This window comes from Panulirus ornatus, chromosome 57 (assembly GCF_036320965.1).
Source record: "Panulirus ornatus isolate Po-2019 chromosome 57, ASM3632096v1, whole genome shotgun sequence".
Classification (NCBI taxonomy): Eukaryota; Metazoa; Arthropoda; class Malacostraca; order Decapoda; family Palinuridae; genus Panulirus; species Panulirus ornatus.
Genome location: NC_092280.1, coordinates 19,916,513 through 19,936,683, shown reverse-complemented (window position 1 = coordinate 19,936,683; position 20,171 = coordinate 19,916,513). Strand labels below are relative to the sequence as shown.

General features: G+C 44.9%; 1 protein-coding gene and 1 pseudogene across 1 annotated transcript in view; one reads left to right on the top strand and one right to left on the bottom strand.

Moving 5' to 3' along the window:
• LOC139766229 (beta-1,4-glucuronyltransferase 1-like) overlaps positions 1-20,171 on the bottom strand; it is a 91,589-nt gene that overhangs the window by 68,262 nt on the left and 3,156 nt on the right. The gene's annotated exons all lie outside the window — the stretch shown is intronic.
• Positions 636-20,171, top strand: part of LOC139766228 (uncharacterized) — a 65,826-nt pseudogene continuing 46,290 nt past the window's right edge.

Sequence of the window (20,171 nt, the reverse complement as noted above, 5' to 3'; positions counted from 1 at the left end):
AGCTCTACATTAGAAGCACGCCAAGAGAGTCGGTGAATCACACGAGGTATACCCGCGGCCGCAATACAGTTAACGGCAGGCGCATCCGGCGGAAGAGTTAATATAGGGAGGATGCAATGCCACTGGGGTAATGGTAGGGCATCACAGCTCACGGCGTCGGCCCTAGAGCACGTGCACAAAGGGTTCGCGGACCTGGCCTGGGAGGCACGTGTCACAGTGAGGGAGAGAGAGAGAGAGATTATTTTCTCCTCCTTCACGTCATACATCCCCTCCCTACCTCCCTTCCTTCCTCCACCTCGTGGCAGTCGTTCCTGCTCTCTCCCGAGCCAAACTTCCGCTCTCTGCTGTACACCCATCCTCTTTTGTGTCACACGACCCCATTCCGACCATCTGCTCCTCTGCCTCACCACCATCAAGAGTTCTTTTCTCTCCCGCCTCTATTGTCTCCCGTTGTTTGCCTCGTCTCTCCCGCAACACACGCCAGTCTTGTCTTGGTTCCTTCTGTGTTCCTATGAAACACGTCCGACACCGCTGCTCTTGCCATGTGCCTCTCTTCTATCCTGTGCCATGCGCGCGTCCTGTGCCATGCGCCCCTCTCCTCCCCTGCCATGCGGGGTGAACTAAGACGAATCGATCCCCGGGGATGTAAACACACGGGCGGCCTCCCTTGGCGGCTGCTGCTGCTGCTGCTGCACATGGTCTCTAGCGCTCCGCCGTTTTCCCGCCGCTGGCGTCCCTGTGTTGCGTGTTGCTGGTCGTGTGGCAGCTCAGACCGAGGACGGATTACCTGCCAGCCTCGAGTGCTCTGTGTTTACACGAGGAAAGCAGAACTTGTGCGGCAAACGTGAAACTTGTTCGGGGTGGGTCTTTCTTCGCCGGCCAGGACGTCAACGCTGGCAGGGCCGATTTGTGCAAATTACGTGAATGACAGTGACCATACGTCTGGGGATAATCCCTCTCCTCCTACATCCAGATCCCACCAATTACTAGTGACGCGCTGAAAACCTGAAAATTATCTCATGGCATGAACGTGCAGGAGAGTACCTGAAGCCGAGGTTCCTCCACAACTGGGAGCACAGCGTTGATCTATCATCCAAGAGCCGGACGGTCTTGTGCTGCTGCCGACCCGTGACGATGTCTGCGGTCGTCTTGGCCCAGGGAGGGGAGCTGCCGCCATGCCCCCCTCTCCCTCTCAGGTAAGCGTGGTGCATGGCGATGCCTTTTCAGCCTGGGGTGCGTGTGTGGCAGTGCCGTGACCAGGGGCGCTGTTCTGTAGCCTAAGGGGGTCAAGTAGGGAGTGTAGAAGGATGAAACGTATAGAGTGCGATACAAGAGAACTGGAGGGGGAATTTCGACAGTACAAGCCTTCATTACGGCGATATGAGCCATAGGTACGACGGGAACAGCCCTTGAACACGACGATGCGACCCTCGAAGTGTGACGGCCTGATCTCTGACTTAACCCTTTAAGGGTAAGGACAAAGGCCCAGGCCTTCAAGCCCCGGGGTCATACCGTCGTGCTTCAGGGATTGAAGGATGAAGCTTAACTTTGGCGATCCGTTGGAAGGCCTTTTCCGTTTTCTGTGTGGAACGCGGACTGCATGACCCACGACGCAGAGCCGTAATCACGAGAATTTCAAACTCTCTCCGGATATCTACTTTTCCAACAAAACAGTCATACCTCCTCCCACATCCACCGAGAAATATACGCATCAGCTTTTCCTGCGGTGTAACTGGATTTTAGTCCGAGTTTCTGCAACGAAAGTTATTAAAACGTAGATACTTGGACGTGGTGTGGGAGGAATTAATCCAGGGCAAACTCCGAGCGAGGCTGCCCCGCACTACCGGGTTCCCGAGAAAATAGTTAATGAGTTACATAATTAGCTTAATCACTGTATTTACCGGGCCACACAGCTCTTGCGGAGGCAGGGCATTACTGGCACTCGAGAATGTTAAGTGTTTACAGGTATTTATATTGTGATAAGGATCTTAGGCATGTTACTGGAAGACTTGTGCCGAGGAATGTAGTTCTCTCTGTATTGAGTAAATCATTCCAGTCCCAGCGCGTCCAAACAACGTTCTTCTTTCACTTCTGCAGCGGATGGCACCCAGCGTGGCCTCCTGCACACACCTTCGTCATATGTAGAAGCGCAATAGTACATGGTAAACAACACGTTATATCATAATATCCCCGTCGCCCATACGCTAACAAGAGGAGCGGTTCAGATGACAGGGGTGATACGTTCCTGGAGTGCGCTGCTGCCACTGTGTCCCAGCGGCGACGCCCTCGGAAATGATTACGATAAGTGCTTGGTAAATGACAGCTCGTTACCTTCACGTCAATCATGGCCACTCTCTCGCTCAATCTCCACGCAACCAACCGCTCGTTATTTTCTTGACTGGGAATCCAAGAACACCATTATTCTCCGTAACAAACTATTCCTTTTCCCAGTGACGCTTCCCTTACCAAGGCACATCCTCAGGTCTCCCCCGTCTGCAGTGACCGACCAGTCTTCGTACAGAATCACAACCAGCCCCTCCCTCTGGCCCAGCCATGTACAGCTACAACCACAGGATCAGGCACGGCCAGTATACTTACCTCAGGTTGTACCGTCGTGCTCAAGGGTCGAGCCAATGTGATGGTAACCATTAGCCCGACATGAGCACGCCTCTACACCCATCCATACGGCACTACACCCATACCACACCACTACAGCACCATCGTCTACACACACGAACCATCCACTACAGCACCATCGTCTACACACCCGAACCATCTAGGTATATCCCTACCATCATTATACTGTCCAACATCCTCACCCTCCGTCGTTCATATATACCTCCAGCATATTTTGGTGGCACGCTCGTATACCAGGGGTGCAGTGAGGACTGGGTGGAACTTGGTGGTGGGTCTACCACTGGTAACGTGTCTGCAACTGCCCCGTGTGGCGAGTGACGGGACTCCCCCGTCTTGTTGTGGCATCAACAACGTCGACATCCACGGATTTCCAACCTGATTAAAAGCCTCTCCTCTCTCTCTCTCTCTCTCTCTCTCTCTCTCTCTCAATTTCAGTTTCTGAAGGAAAAATGGCCATTTCTCTTCGGAGTGATTCAGTAGTTTGTCATCTGTGATACAATAAACCAATGAAGCTGAGTTAGTTATGCTCGTCCCCCGCAGGCCATTGGTGGGTCATCCATCTTACCGTCATTAATGCCATTTCCAATAATTCGGTGAAATTAGCCACTTATACATCGTAGTTTTGACAGATTTCCGATCTCTGAATTATTTTTTTTATGTATAAAGATAATCAATAATGGTATTAATAATGACAGAAATAAAGATTTCATTACCACTAGTATTATTATCGTTTCAAGCCCAAATGCCTTCCCGCCCCAGCAAGGAAGGATCCACACTCTAGCTGACGTGAAGTCAAGAGCCCATCACCCGCATGCAAGCCCCATAGTTATCAAAACGTTTACCCTCACTGCTTCATACGTCTCAGTTCAGCCCATTGACAACACGTTGCCCCCTGTATACCACCATATTGATCCCACTCATTTCATCTCATGAACACCTCCCATCATCCCTTCTCAGTGTTCATGATTGAATACCTCAATGCCCACTTCATTCCATCCTTCCACTTCCAACCTGGTCTCCCTTCTCCACTTCTCCCTCCATATCTAACACTCTGATCCTCTTCGTTAGTCTTTCTTCGCTCATCCTCTCCATGTGTTCAAACCACTTCAGTACACCTTGGTCAGCTCTCTCGATCATACTTCGCTTGCTACCGCGCTCATGAGAAGCCACACCTACTTTACTCGATCAACTCGCATCACAACACACGTCGTCCCTTCGGCCTATCATTTCCAACACGTCCACACCCTCTCTACGTTCGCTTTGGCTCACGGCCCAAGACTGATCTCATCACACTGGTATGTTTACATCGTCCCGCTGCTGTTGTGTCACAGGGTGTGTCGTCCCCGGGGCCACGCAGCCAGCTAGCCAGCCACCTAGCCAGCTAGCCAGCCTGGACCTGAGCCACCATGCGCCTGTCCTCACCAGGACCCGTCGTCGCCAACCCTAGCCAATACCCTGGACTTGTGGAAGTCATTCTAGAGATGGAAAATAAGTCTCTCCCTCGAGGCGCTCTACTCATCGATCCGAAACTTAAAATATATGATCCGTGGGTCAGGGAAATTGAGGCCTGATCAAAGAACACGTACTCAATGACAGGGGGAAGGGAGGAGGAGGAGGGAGGTGGGCAATGAAGATAGAGTATATTCCAACGTGTGGGAACAGAGAACAAGTCTCGGGTGAGCAAAGTGTCGTCATCACCACACACACACACACACACACCATTTAACTTCTGTAGACCCATGAACAAAGGTGTTGGCTGGGTGCTAAGGCCGCCCCTGGACGTGCCATGCCGCAGACGCACACACACACACACACACACAGGGGGAAGGCTTCTTCCACACGTTATGACACAGATCAAGGGAGGCGAGCGAGACAAAGGCCACCGGGGAGGGAGGCTGGCTATAGGGGCGTGCAGACCTTGTACACACGTCAGACTGCGACTCATATTTGGCCTTATTCTTCAACTCAACCCGGAACTACGTGTCACGATACATCATCTGGAGTCGGGGCTGGCATCACGCAGGAGTCTGGTGACCTACAGTACTCCGGGGGACATGACCTCCACGACTCAGGTCTCCGGCCGGGGGTGAAGGGCAGCAGGTGACTGTCGTGCCCCAGATGGTCGTGTTGTGGCATGGGCCACCTCGTGTCCAGGTGGGCGGGTCGTCTGCTCTCACAAGTCGGGAAATGGGATGGTGTGCGTCGCTACCGACACAGTAATGGCCAAGCATGATACATGGAGCGTCCCTTTCCTATTGCCCAAGATAAAGATTATAGTTTGTAGGATTAGTAAATCTCTGCGGGGCATTTTGAGGTTATTTTCTGTGTTTTTTCTTGTAATGAAATGTCTCTTCTATTGCCCTCCTGCGGAGGGCAACGTCTTTTGCTACAGTATAATCGCTGGTGCTGGGATGGAGTTGTGTTCGTAATTGGCATACTGCAAATCCTATCATACTGTAAATCCTATCATCTTATTAATCCTATTATTCTATAAATCCTATTGTATTGCAAATCTTATTCAGTGTCATTAATGTTATCTCTTCACTGTACCCTATTTCACCGTGTAGTTCCAGGAAGATAGAGACCATAATGTCTGTCATTTGTCCACATCTTATGAAAGGAAAACAGAATTCTAGGAGTAAGGAGAAGATTGAAGGGTTCACGTTTTGTATTGATTCGAGCCGTGCATGCCACGTTCCTCTCCGTCTGCCTGACTCTCCGTCTATGTACGTATGTGTATAACGAGTGAGACGGGAAAGGACGTTTATACTTGTGGGACATAATCCCCTCCTTTTCATCCCACAGGCTCTTGAATTCCTCGAAGTCTGTCCATATCAACTGCGTCTTACGTACCTTGATTTGTTCCACGAGACTAAATGCTCTTTGTAAATCTCTCTCGATTTCTTTTTTGGTCATGACCAGTTTCCTGTTATGCTCTCTCTCTCTCTCTCTCTCTCTCTCTCTCCGCACTGATGATCCTCCCCCTCGCAAATGTCTGTTTCATGTTGATATCCTCGTGTCCAACGAGAACATTATAATGCGTCATCTTTTCTCGTCTCTCCCACGACGGAGACATCACCCAACACGCTTAACCACCTCTCTCTCTCTCTCTCTCTCTCTCTCTCTCTCTCTCTCTCTCTAGCTTGTAGTATGATATTGTTGCCTTCCTTTGGATTTCCCCCATGCCTTCTTTTGGACTTCCTCCAGCAGATTTATGTTGCCTCCTCAAGGTGTGACCGAAGCGTTGCTGCATATTTCAATTTCGGTCTGACTTACGTTGAAGATATGAATCTGAACATGTCTTTCTCTAAATTCTCGAGAGCAGTTCTGACACTCACCGGGAGGGTATTCACTTCCTTGAAGAATTCGTCTCAGTCTGGTGTTCGGGTGAGAGGACTGGCCACAACGTCCCTCCCCTTAACCCCTCCCTCTCTCTCTCTCTCACACACAGGGAGGTTCCTGTCCTCACCTACCAGCAACGTGAGGGTCGTCGGATAACGCGCGTTTCTCCGTGATCATCGCCTTGTGGTTAGGAAGTTTGAAACGTGACAATGATGACTGATGATGGAGTCTTAACCTCTGCAGATGATCACAATCCTAAATATCTCTTTCTCTCTCGTCACTGTAGCATCACGTCTTCAAACGTATCATCTAGGCACGATTCGAAGTCTCCTGGCGAATCACTTTACACACGTCTACATTTAGCAGCGGCTCCAAGACTATGGCCTGTGGAACGCCAGTACAATTAAGTGGGATTTAATGGAAGCTGAAGACACCTCAGATATACAGTCCTTCGTGTCTCTGTCCAGTTGATTTTCGATGCCCCAGTGAAGCTTCTGTCTTAGCTCTCGCCTGTTTAGAAATCTGGTTATATATTCAATCTCGTGTCAGGTGGCAGACCTAGAAACACTCAACCCATCCAGCTATCTACTCTACCTAGCATATTACTCACTCCATTACTCCATCCAGCTATCTACTCTACCTAGCATATTACTCACTCCATTACTCCATCCAGCCATCTACTCTACCTAGCATATTACTCACTCCATTACTCCATCCAGCTATCTACTCTACTAGCATATTACTCACTCCATATCATCAGCTATCTACTCTACCTAGCATATTACTCACTCCATTACTCCATCCAGCTATCTACTCTACCTAGCATATTACTCACTCCATTACTCCATCCAGCTATCTACTCTACCTAGCATATTACTCACTCCATTACTCCATCCAGCTATCTACTCTACCTAGCATATTACTCACTCCATTACTCCATCCAGCTATCTACTCTACCTAGCATATTACTCACTCCATTACTCCATCCAGCTATCTACTCTACCTAGCATATTACTCACTCCATTACTCCATCCAGCTATCTACTCTACCTAGCATATTACTCACTCCATTACTCCATCCAGCTATCTACTCTACCTAGCATATTACTCACTCCATTACTCCATCCAGCCATCTACTCTACCTAGCATATTACTCACTCCATTACTCCATCCAGCCATCTACTCTACCTAGCATATTACTCACTCCATTACTCCATCCAGCTATCTACTCTACCTAGCATATTACTCACTCCATTACTCCATCCAGCTATCTACTCTACCTAGCATATTACTCACTCCATTACTCCATCCAGCTATCTACTCTACCTAGCATATTACTCACTCCATTACTCCATCCAGCTATCTACTCTACCTAGCATATTACTCACTCCATTACTCCATCCAGCTATCTACTCTACCTAGCATATTACTCACTCCATTACTCCATCCAGCCATCTACTCTACCTAGCATATTACTCACTCCATTACTCCATCCAGCTATCTACTCTACCTAGCATATTACTCACTCCATTACTCCATCAGCCATCTACTAGCATATTCTCACTCCATACTCATCAGCTATCTACTCACCTAGAATATTACTCCATCCAGCAATCTACTCTACCTAGCATATTACTCACTCCATTACTCCATCCAGCTATCTACTCTACCTAGCATATTACTCACTCCATTACTCCATCCAGCTATCTACTCTACCTAGCATATTACTCACTCCATTACTCCATCCAGCTATCTACTCTACCTAGCATATTACTCACTCCATTACTCCATCCAGCTATCTACTCTACCTAGCATATTACTCACTCCATTACTCCATCCAGCTATCTACTCTACCTAGCATATTACTCACTCCATTACTCCATCCAGCTATCTACTCTACCTAGCATATTACTCACTCCATTACTCCATCCAGCTATCTACTCTACCTAGCATATTACTCACTCCATTACTCCATCCAGCCATCTACTCTACCTAGCATATTACTCACTCCATTACTCCATCCAGCTATCTACTCTACCTAGCATATTACTCACTCCATTACTCCATCCAGCTATCTACTCTACCTAGCATATTACTCACTCCATTACTCCATCCAGCTATCTACTCTACCTAGCATATTACTCACTCCATTACTCCATCCAGCTATCTACTCTACCTAGCATATTACTCACTCCATTACTCCATCCAGCTATCTACTCTACCTAGCATATTACTCACTCCATTACTCCATCCAGCTATCTACTCTACCTAGCATATTACTCACTCCATTACTCCATCCAGCTATCTACTCTACCTAGCATATTACTCACTCCATTACTCCATCCAGCTATCTACTCTACCTAGCATATTACTCACTCCATTACTCCATCCAGCTATCTACTCTACCTAGCATATTACTCACTCCATTACTCCATCCAGCTATCTACTCTACCTAGCATATTACTCACTCCATTACTCCATCCAGCTATCTACTCTACCTAGCATATTACTCACTCCATTACTCCATCCAGCTATCTACTCTACCTAGCATATTACTCACTCCATTACTCCATCCAGCTATCTACTCTACCTAGCATATTACTCACTCCATTACTCCATCCAGCTATCTACTCTACCTAGCATATTACTCACTCCATTACTCCATCCAGCCATCTACTCTACCTGCATATTACTCACTCCATTCCATCCACATCTACTTACCTAGCATATTACTCACTCCATTACTCATCAGCTATCTACTCTACCTAGCATATTACTCACTCCATTACTCCATCCAGCTATCATCTACCTAGCATATTACTCACTCCATTACATCAGCTTCACTCTACCTACTATACTCCTCTTACTCCTCCACTATCTACTCTCCTAGCATATTTCTCACTCATTCTCCATCCAGCATTACTCCCTGCTATTACTCACTCCATTATCCATCGCATCTACTCTACTAGATATTACTCACTCTACTCCATCCAGTATCTACTCTACCTAGCATATACTCACTCATTCTCCATCCAGCTATCTCTCTACCTAGCATATACTACTCCATTACTCATCCAGCTATTCTACTCTACCTAGAATTATCTCACGTCATTCTCCACAGCCATCTACTCTACCTAGCTTTACTCACTCCATTACTCCACTCTACCTAGCATATTACTCACTCCATTACTCCATCCAGCCATCTACTCTACCTAGCATATTACTCACTCCATTACTCCATCCAGCCATCTACTCTACCTAGCATATTACTCACTCCATTACTCCATCCAGCCATCTACTCTACCTAGCATATTACTCACTCCATTACTCCATCCAGCTATCTACTCTACCTAGCATATTACTCACTCCATTACTCCATCCAGCCATCTACTCTACCTAGCATATTACTCACTCCATTACTCCATCCAGCCATCTACTCTACCTAGCATATTACTCACTCCATTACTCCATCCAGCCATCTACTCTACCTAGCATATTACTCACTCCATTACTCCATCCAGCTATCTACTCTACCTAGCATATTACTCACTCCATTACTCCATCCAGCCTATCTACTCTACCTAGCATATTACTCACTCCATTACTCCATCCAGCCATCTACTCTACCTAGCATATTACTCACTCCATTACTCCATCCAGCCATCTACTCTACCTAGCATATTACTCACTCCATAACTCCATCCAGCCATCTACTCTACCTAGCATATTACTCACTCCATTACTCCATTCAGCCATCTACTCTACCTAGCATATTACTCACTCCATTACTCCATCCAGCCATCTACTCTACCTAGCATATTACTCACTCCATTACTCCATCCAGCTATCTACTCTACCTAGCATATTACTCATTCCATTACTCCATCCAGCTATCTACTCTACCTAGAATATTACTCACTCCATCCAGCCATCTACTCTACCTAGCATATTACTCACTCCATTACTCCATCCAGCCATCTACTCTACCTAGCATATTACTCACTCCATTACTCCATCCAGCCATCTACTCTACCTGGCATACTACTCACTCCATTACTCCATCCAGCTATCTACTCTACCTAGCATATTACTCACTCCATTACTCCATCCAGCTATCTACTCTACCTAGCATATTACTCACTCCATTACTCCATCCAGCCATCTACTCTACCTAGCATATTACTCACTCCATTACTCCATCCAGCTATCTACTCTACCTAGCATATTACTCACTCCATTACTCCATCCAGCCATCTACTCTACCTAGCATATTACTCACTCCATTACTCCATCCAGCCATCTACTCTACCTAGCATATTACTCACTCCATTACTCCATCCACCCATCTACTCTACCTAGCATATTACTCACTCCATCCAGCCATCTACTCTACCTAGCATATTACTCACTCCATTACTCCATCCAGCTATCTACTCTACCTAGCATATTACTCACTCCATTACTCCATCCAGCCATCTACTCTACCTAGCATATTACTCACTCCATTACTCCATTCAGCCATCTACTCTACCTAGCATATTACTCACTCCATTACTCCATCCAGCCATCTACTCTACCTAGCATATTACTCACTCCATTACTCCATCCAGCCATCTACTCTACCTAGCATATTACTCACTCCATCCAGCCATCTACTCTACCTAGCATATTACTCACTCCATTACTCCATCCAGCCATCTACTCTACCTAGCATATTACTCACTCCATTATCAAAGTCCAGAGGCTTTCCTGTATGACCTGTGTCCCAAGACTCCCTTGTTACTCAGGCAATTTCTGGTGTGCAAGCGACTGTTTAGTTCACCTCAAGTCGTCTTCAGGAGTTCACAGCCCGTAAACGTTAGTGACATTGGATAACGTTTTAAAAGAAAAAGCTTTCTTATCCTACTTTGGTTCAAAACAATTTCGATATTTGAAGACGATCACCCTCCCAGGTATGATGACACAGACCTCGCCAGCTACGGGCCCAGTGTGTCCACACACACACACACACACACTCTTGCAGCACTGACGGAGACGCACCACCAGCGTCATGTCCTCAACATGGAACCGCATCCTTCATAAATCTTTGTCATGCCTCGTCTGATCCACAGAAAACGATGTTCAAATCAGCGATCCATCTCTGCGCAACGAACGGTTCCTTGTCGTTTTCCTTCAGCAGCACGAGACAGCCGAAGGCAAATCAGACGATGGCGTGATTTTCTTTTTTCTTTTTTTCATTTAAGGAAAGGCAAGAACCTCCACGTTATCGACGGGATAAATAAAGCTGATGGAAAATCAAATTTAGGAGGAGGTCATGCCAGACCTTGCGGCCGGCCCACCACCACACCACGCACGCCACACACACACACTGCTCCAGCCAGTAGTACAACACCAGTTTCCCACGGCTGGTGTAATCTTACAAGGTTATAATAATGCCTCCATAACCCCAGGCAAACACATTGATCACATTGGTTCCCAAACACATTACTCTCTCTCTCTCTCTCTTATATATATATATATATATATATATATATATATATATATATATATATATATATATATATATATATATATATATATATATATATATTATCCCTGGGGATAGGGGAGAAAGAATACTTCCCACGTATTTATTATTATTATACATTTCTACATATTCGCCTTTTCCTGTGTTAGCGAGGTAGCGTCAAGGACAGAGGACAGAGCCTTAGAGGGGAAATAATCCTCACTTGGCCCCCTTCTCCGTTCTTTCTTTTGGAAAATCAAAAACGGGAGGGGAGGATATCCAGCCCCCGTCCATGTGAAGATAATATTTTTTATTCAAGCAATCTATGAAATGTTACAATTAACACTCACGGTAACGTGGGCTCTGCTCACTACGCATCAAGCCGTCAACTGAACCCCACCTCTTGTGTGTGTGGTACAGACCATAGCCCACATGCGCTCGCTGCAGCAGCAGCGAGCGCCTCCCCAGGAGCAACACACGTGCCCGCTACCTCCTCCTCCCTCACTCCCACACACAACAACACAACCTGTGTGTTCCTGGCAGTGCAGGAGGCCACAGGGGATCAATAAACTGGTAATTATACTCGCAGGTACACAAACCGGATCACACACACACACACACACACACACACACAAGTGTTGCTTAAATACCCACTAACCACCCAGACTCTCACAGTCCATTTACCCCCCACACAATTATAGCGAAGGCATTACACGTACACTCTAATATCACACTGCCTGCTTACCTGCGTAATTAACTTGTTTTTCTATCAGGGTTAAGTGCCGCTGCTCTTAATAAAGGGGAGAGGTGGAGATTTACGGTGGCAGAGAGGCAAGCCTTATGTCAGCCAGGTGGGAAATGCGGAGTCCTGCATGGTTATATGTATATGCCTGGGTCCTCTCCACATACTGCTGGTGTGGAGATGGGTAGTAGTGGGTGTTCCTGCCCTCCCTACTCACTCTCCTCATCCACATCCTTCACTCACAAGTTTAGAACTTGCGTTCACCAGTACAAACCTATCACTCACAAGTTTAGAACCTGCGTTTACCAGTCCAAACCTATCACTCACAAGTTTAGAACCTGCGTTTACCAGTCCAAACCTATCACTCAAGTTTAGAACCTGCGTTTACCAGTACAAACCTATCACTCACAAGTTTAGAACCTGCGTTTACCAGTACAAACCTATCACTCACAAGTTTAGAACTTGCGTTCACCAGTACAAACCTATCACTCGCCAGTTTAGACCTTTCGTTTACCAGTCCAAACCTATCACTCACAAGTTTAGAACTTGCGTTCACCAGTACAAACCTATCACTCACAAGTTTAGAACCTGCGTTTACCAGTCCAAACCTATCACTCAAGTTTAGAACCTGCGTTTACCAGTACAAACCTATCACTCAAGTTTAGAACCTGCGTTTACCAGTACAAACCTATCACTCACAAGTTTAGAACTTGCGTTTACCAGTACAAACCTATCACTCGCCAGTTTAGACCTTTCGTTTACCAGTCCAAACCTATCACTCACAAGTTTAGAACTTGCGTTCACCAGTACAAACCTATCACTCGCCAGTTTAGACCTTTCGTTTACCAGTATAAACCTATCACTCACCAGTTTAGACCTTTCGTTTACCAGTCCAAACCTATCACTCAAGTTTAGAACCTGCGTTTACCAGTACAAACCTATCACTCAAGTTTAGAACCTGCGTTTACCAGTCCAAACCTATCACTCAAGTTTAGAACTTGCGTTCACCAGTACAAACCTATCACTCACAAGTTTAGAACTTGCGTTCACCAGTACAAACCTATCACTCACCAGTTTAGACCTTTCGTTTACCAGTATAAACCTATCACTCAAGTTTAGAACCTGCGTTTACCAGTCCAAACCTATCACTCACCAGTTTAGACCTTTCGTTTACCAGTCCAAACCTATCACTCAAGTTTAGAACTTGCGTTCACCAGTACAAACCTATCACTCACAAGTTTAGAACCTGCGTTTACCAGTACAAACCTATCACTCACAAGTTTAGAACCTGCGTTTACCAGTACAAACCTATCACTCACAAGTTTAGAACCTGCGTTTACCAGTACAAACCTATCACTCGCCAGTTTAGACCTTTCGTTTACCAGTATAAACCTATCACTCACAAGTTTAGAACTGCGTTTACCAGTACAAACCTATCACTCACAAGTTTAGAACTGCGTTTACCAGTACAAACCTATCACTCAAGTTTAGAACTTGCGTTCACCAGTACAAACCTATCACTCGCCAGTTTAGACCTTTCGTTTACCAGTCCAAACCTATCACTCACAAGTTTAGAACTGCGTTTACCAGTCCAAACCTATCACTCACAAGTTTAGAACCTGCGTTTACCAGTACAAACCTATCACTCAAGTTTAGAACCTGCGTTTACCAGTACAAACCTATCACTCAAGTTTAGAACCTGCGTTTACCAGTACAAACCTATCACTCAAGTTTAGAACCTGCGTTTACCAGTCCAAACCTATCACTCAAGTTTAGAACTTGCGTTCACCAGTACAAACCTATCACTCACAAGTTTAGAACTTGCGTTCACCAGTACAAACCTATCACTCAAGTTTAGAACCTGCGTTTACCAGTACAAACCTATCACTCGCCAGTTTAGACCTTTCGTTTACCAGTCCAAACCTATCACTCACAAGTTTAGAACCTGCGTTTACCAGTCCAAACCTATCACTCAAGTTTAGAACTTGCGTTCACCAGTACAAACCTATCACTCACAAGTTTAGAACTTGCGTTCACCAGTACAAACCTATCACTCACAAGTTTAGAACTTGCGTTCACCAGTACAAACCTATCACTCACAAGTTTAGAACCTGCGTTTACCAGTCCAAACCTATCACTCAAGTTTAGAACTTGCGTTCACCAGTACAAACCTATCACTCACAAGTTTAGAACTGCGTTTACCAGTACAAACCTATCACTCACAAGTTTAGAACTTGCGTTCACCAGTACAAACCTATCACTCACAAGTTTAGAACCTGCGTTTACCAGTCCAAACCTATCACTCAAGTTTAGAACCTGCGTTTACCAGTACAAACCTATCACTCAAGTTTAGAACTTGCGTTCACCAGTACAAACCTATCACTCAAGTTTAGAACCTGCGTTTACCAGTACAAACCTATCACTCACAAGTTTAGAACCTGCGTTTACCAGTCCAAACCTATCACTCACCAGTTTAGACCTTTCGTTTACCAGTCCAAACCTATCACTCAAGTTTAGAACTTGCGTTCACCAGTACAAACCTATCACTCAAGTTTAGAACTTGCGTTCACCAGTACAAACCTATCACTCGCCAGTTTAGACCTTTCGTTTACCAGTCCAAACCTATCACTCACAAGTTTAGAACCTGCGTTTACCAGTACAAACCTATCACTCAAGTTTAGAACCTGCGTTTACCAGTACAAACCTATCACTCAAGTTTAGAACCTGCGTTTACCAGTCCAAACCTATCACTCAAGTTTAGAACTTGCGTTCACCAGTACAAACCTATCACTCACAAGTTTAGAACCTGCGTTTACCAGTACAAACCTATCACTCAAGTTTAGAACCTGCGTTTACCAGTCCAAACCTATCACTCAAGTTTAGAACTTGCGTTCACCAGTACAAACCTATCACTCACAAGTTTAGAACCTGCGTTTACCAGTACAAACCTATCACTCGCCAGTTTAGACCTTTCGTTTACCAGTCCAAACCTATCACTCAAGTTTAGAACTTGCGTTCACCAGTACAAACCTATCACTCAAGTTTAGAACCTGCGTTTACCAGTACAAACCTATCACTCACAAGTTTAGAACTTGCGTTCACCAGTACAAACCTATCACTCACAAGTTTAGAACCTGCGTTTACCAGTACAAACCTATCACTCACCAGTTTAGACCTTTCGTTTACCAGTCCAAACCTATCACTCAAGTTTAGAACTTGCGTTCACCAGTACAAACCTATCACTCAAGTTTAGAACCTGCGTTTACCAGTCCAAACCTATCACTCACAAGTTTAGAACTTGCGTTCACCAGTACAAACCTATCACTCAAGTTTAGAACCTGCGTTTACCAGTACAAACCTATCACTCACAAGTTTAGAACCTGCGTTTACCAGTCCAAACCTATCACTCAAGTTTAGAACCTGCGTTTACCAGTCCAAACCTATCACTCAAGTTTAGAACCTGCGTTTACCAGTACAAACCTATCACTCAAGTTTAGAACCTGCGTTTACCAGTCCAAACCTATCACTCAAGTTTAGAACCTGCGTTTACCAGTCCAAACCTATCACTCACAAGTTTAGAACTTGCGTTCACCAGTACAAACCTATCACTCACAAGTTTAGAACTTGCGTTCACCAGTACAAACCTATCACTCGCCAGTTTAGACCTTTCGTTTACCAGTCCAAACCTATCACTCAAGTTTAGAACCTGCGTTTACCAGTCCAAACCTATCACTCAAGTTTAGAACCTGCGTTTACCAGTCCAAACCTATCACTCAAGTTTAGAACCTGCGTTTACCAGTACAAACCTATCACTCAAGTTTAGAACTTGCGTTCACCAGTACAAACCTATCACTCAAGTTTAGAACCTGCGTTTACCAGTCCAAACCTATCACTCAAGTTTAGAACTTGCGTTCACCAGTACAAACCTATCACTCAAGTTTAGAACCTGCGTTTACCAGTACAAACCTATCACTCAAGTTTAGAACTTGCGTTCACCAGTACAAACCTATCACTCACAAGTTTAGAACCTGCGTTTACCAGTCCAAACCTATCACTCAAGTTTAGAACTTGCGTTCACCAGTACAAACCTATCACTCAAGTTTAGAACCTGCGTTTACCAGTCCAAACCTATCACTCAAGTTTAGAACCTGCGTTTACCAGTCCAAACCTATCACTCAAGTTTAGAACCTGCGTTTACCAGTCCAAACCTATCACTCACAAGTTTAGAACTTGCGTTCACCAGTACAAACCTATCACTCAAGTTTAGAACTTGCGTTCACCAGTACAAACCTATCACTCAAGTTTAGAACTTGCGTTCACCAGTACAAACCTATCACTCGCCAGTTTAGACCTTTCGTTTACCAGTCCAAACCTATCACTCAAGTTTAGAACCTGCGTTTACCAGTCCAAACCTATCACTCAAGTTTAGAACTTGCGTTCACCAGTACAAACCTATCACTCAAGTTTAGAACCTGCGTTTACCAGTCCAAACCTATCACTCAAGTTTAGAACTTGCGTTCACCAGTACAAACCTATCACTCAAGTTTAGAACTTGCGTTCACCAGTACAAACCTATCACTCGCCAGTTTAGACCTTTCGTTTACCAGTCCAAACCTATCACTCAAGTTTAGAACTTGCGTTCACCAGTACAAACCTATCACTCAAGTTTAGAACCTGCGTTTACCAGTCCAAACCTATCACTCACAAGTTTAGAACTTGCGTTCACCAGTACAAACCTATCACTCACAAGTTTAGAACTTGCGTTCACCAGTACAAACCTATCACTCAAGTTTAGAACTTGCGTTCACCAGTACAAACCTATCACTCAAGTTTAGAACCTGCGTTTACCAGTCCAAACCTATCACTCAAGTTTAGAACTTGCGTTCACCAGTACAAACCTATCACTCACAAGTTTAGAACTTGCGTTCACCAGTACAAACCTATCACTCACAAGTTTAGAACCTGCGTTTACCAGTCCAAACCTATCACTCACAAGTTTAGAACTTGCGTTCACCAGTACAAACCTATCACTCAAGTTTAGAACTTGCGTTCACCAGTACAAACCTATCACTCAAGTTTAGAACCTGCGTTTACCAGTCCAAACCTATCACTCAAGTTTAGAACCTGCGTTTACCAGTCCAAACCTATCACTCACAAGTTTAGAACCTGCGTTTACCAGTCCAAACCTATCACTCACAAGTTTAGAACTTGCGTTCACCAGTACAAACCTATCACTCACAAGTTTAGAACCTGCGTTTACCAGTCCAAACCTATCACTCAAGTTTAGAACTTGCGTTCACCAGTACAAACCTATCACTCACAAGTTTAGAACTTGCGTTTACCAGTATAAACCTATCACTCGCCAGTTTAGACCTTTCGTTTACCAGTCCAAACCTATCACTCAAGTTTAGAACCTGCGTTTACCAGTCCAAACCTATCACTCACAAGTTTAGAACCTGCGTTTACCAGTCCAAACCTATCACTCAAGTTTAGAACTTGCGTTCACCAGTACAAACCTATCACTCGCCAGTTTAGACCTCTCGTTTACTAGTATTAACCTATCACATACCAGTCTATACCTCTCGTCTTACGAACTTTGAGTCTGCACTCCAAGCAGGACCAGGGTAAGGTGGGTTCCTATGGTGGACGTGAATATTCTCGACGACGTCGGCAGACGATGGTTCGGCCTGGTCAGAGATGACACCTTGCAGGTGGAGTCCGGAAACACGACCTTAAAGGTGTGTGTGTGTGTGTGTGTGTTCCATTTCCCCAGCTGGTGGCCAGCACCACAAAGGCACGGGGGGTCATGAACCTTCACATGCGCAGGTCCTCCGCACCCTCAGGTGATGCAGGTGCCAGCATGACACCGCAAAGGCTCCGGATCTCTCTCCTCACCACACACACACACCCACACACACACCCACACACACAATAACAATACTAAAAAATTGCTTCTACCACTACTACTACTACTATTGCTATTACTAATAATAATGTTAACTGATAATGCTGATGATAGTAATGATGATAATAATCATACTAATTATCCTGATAATAAAGTAATAATTATAATGACAATAATGACAATTTCACACATAACTGCCTTTCCCGCCTCAGTCTGGTGGTAGCGTCAGGGTCGGACAATGACAGCATAATGATGATCATCCTAATTACAGTATTAATTCCACCACAACTGTTGATCATCATTACACGAATACATACGATCATCCCAAACAACAGGACGAGCCGTTACCCAGGAATAAACGCTGCGATAATTGTGAGTGATGAGGGTAGTGGCGTAGCTGCCAGGCGTACGTGCCTGCACCATGCTGGCTCATGTCAACAACATCCAGCCAGCCATGGGACCATCACCTCCCATTTAAACATCTCTGGATTGGCGGTGATTACCGACTCTTTAAACTGATTCGAATGATTTCAATTAATGTTTGTATCTTAGAAATTATGTATGTATATATATATATATATATATATATATATATATATATATATATATATATATATATATATATATATATATATATATATCCCTGGGGATAGGGGAGAAAGAATGCTTCCCACGTATTCCCTGAGCGTCGTAGACGGCGACTAAAAGGGGAGGGAGCGGGGGGCTGGAAATCCTCCCCTCTCGTTTTCAATTTTCCAAAAGAAGGAGCAGAGAAGGGGACCAAGTGAGGATTTCCCTCAAAGGCTCAGTCCTCTGTTGTTAACGCTACCTCGCTAACGCGGGTGATGGCGAATAGTACGAAGAGGATATATATATATATATATATATATATATATATATATATATATATATATATATAGTGTGTATGAAGGCCCCAGACATGTACGAAAGTCCACATCAAGGTTAGGCCTTACCCGAAATACAGAGGTTAATGAACGGGAAAAAGGAGAGACATGGAAGACATGAGCGGGTAGAGAGTTCCAAAGCTTTGAGGAGTAGGGAAAGAAACAGTTATCAAAACGGCCCACCCTTGAGTTGTCAACGGCCACACAGTAATCATGTGACGCAGCCACTTGCCGAGTATTGCCTGCTTTAAACAGTAGTGGGGGCACACAAGCACCAACATTGCGGTGTAGGGCAAGTAGGTCAAATTTTGATGTTAGCCTGAGATAATTTATAAGACGTGAGACCAGTGCTCCATTACAAGGATGATTCAATCCTTTGAATAAACGGAGCAACTGTTCGAAAGAAAAGAAGTTCCGACATCAAACAGGACTCCCAGTTTCTTAGAGGGAGATGTAGCTACTTCCTTAATGTGGAGGTTCGAAGATAGTGTGGATGTTGCAATAATACCAAGTATGTTCATCGTGTCAAGAGGTGGAATTAAAGATCGGTCAAAGGACAGAAGAAAGTTATGAGGAGGAATTTTCAACAAAGAGATGGGTAGAAGGTGTCTTGGAGGCATTAAACTTAACTAGATTTCGTCTACCCCACCGAGGTATCCTGTCCAGGTCCGAGTTTGTTGAGGAGGTTGTGTCAAGACGGTAGGCAGATCGAGTGAGGAGAGAAGGAGCAATGTTGAGTCGTCTGCATGTTGTGAGTGCATTTCGTTATTTGTAGAGTAACAGAAACCGTTGACGGAAGAGAAAAAGTGTAATATTCATGACAGAAACATATATATATATATATATATATATATATATATATATATATATATATATATATATATATATATATATATTACCCTGGGGATAGGGGAGAAAGAATACTTCCCACGTATTCCCTGCGTGCCGTAGAATACGACTAAAAGGGGAGGGAGCGGGGGGAGCTGGAAATCCTCCCCTCCTTTTTTTTCTATTTTCCAAATGAAGGAACAGAGAAGGGGGCCAGGTGAGGATATTCCCTCAAAGACCCAGTCCTCTGTTCTTAACGCTACCTCGCTAATGTGGGAAATGGCGAATAGTATGAAAGATATATATA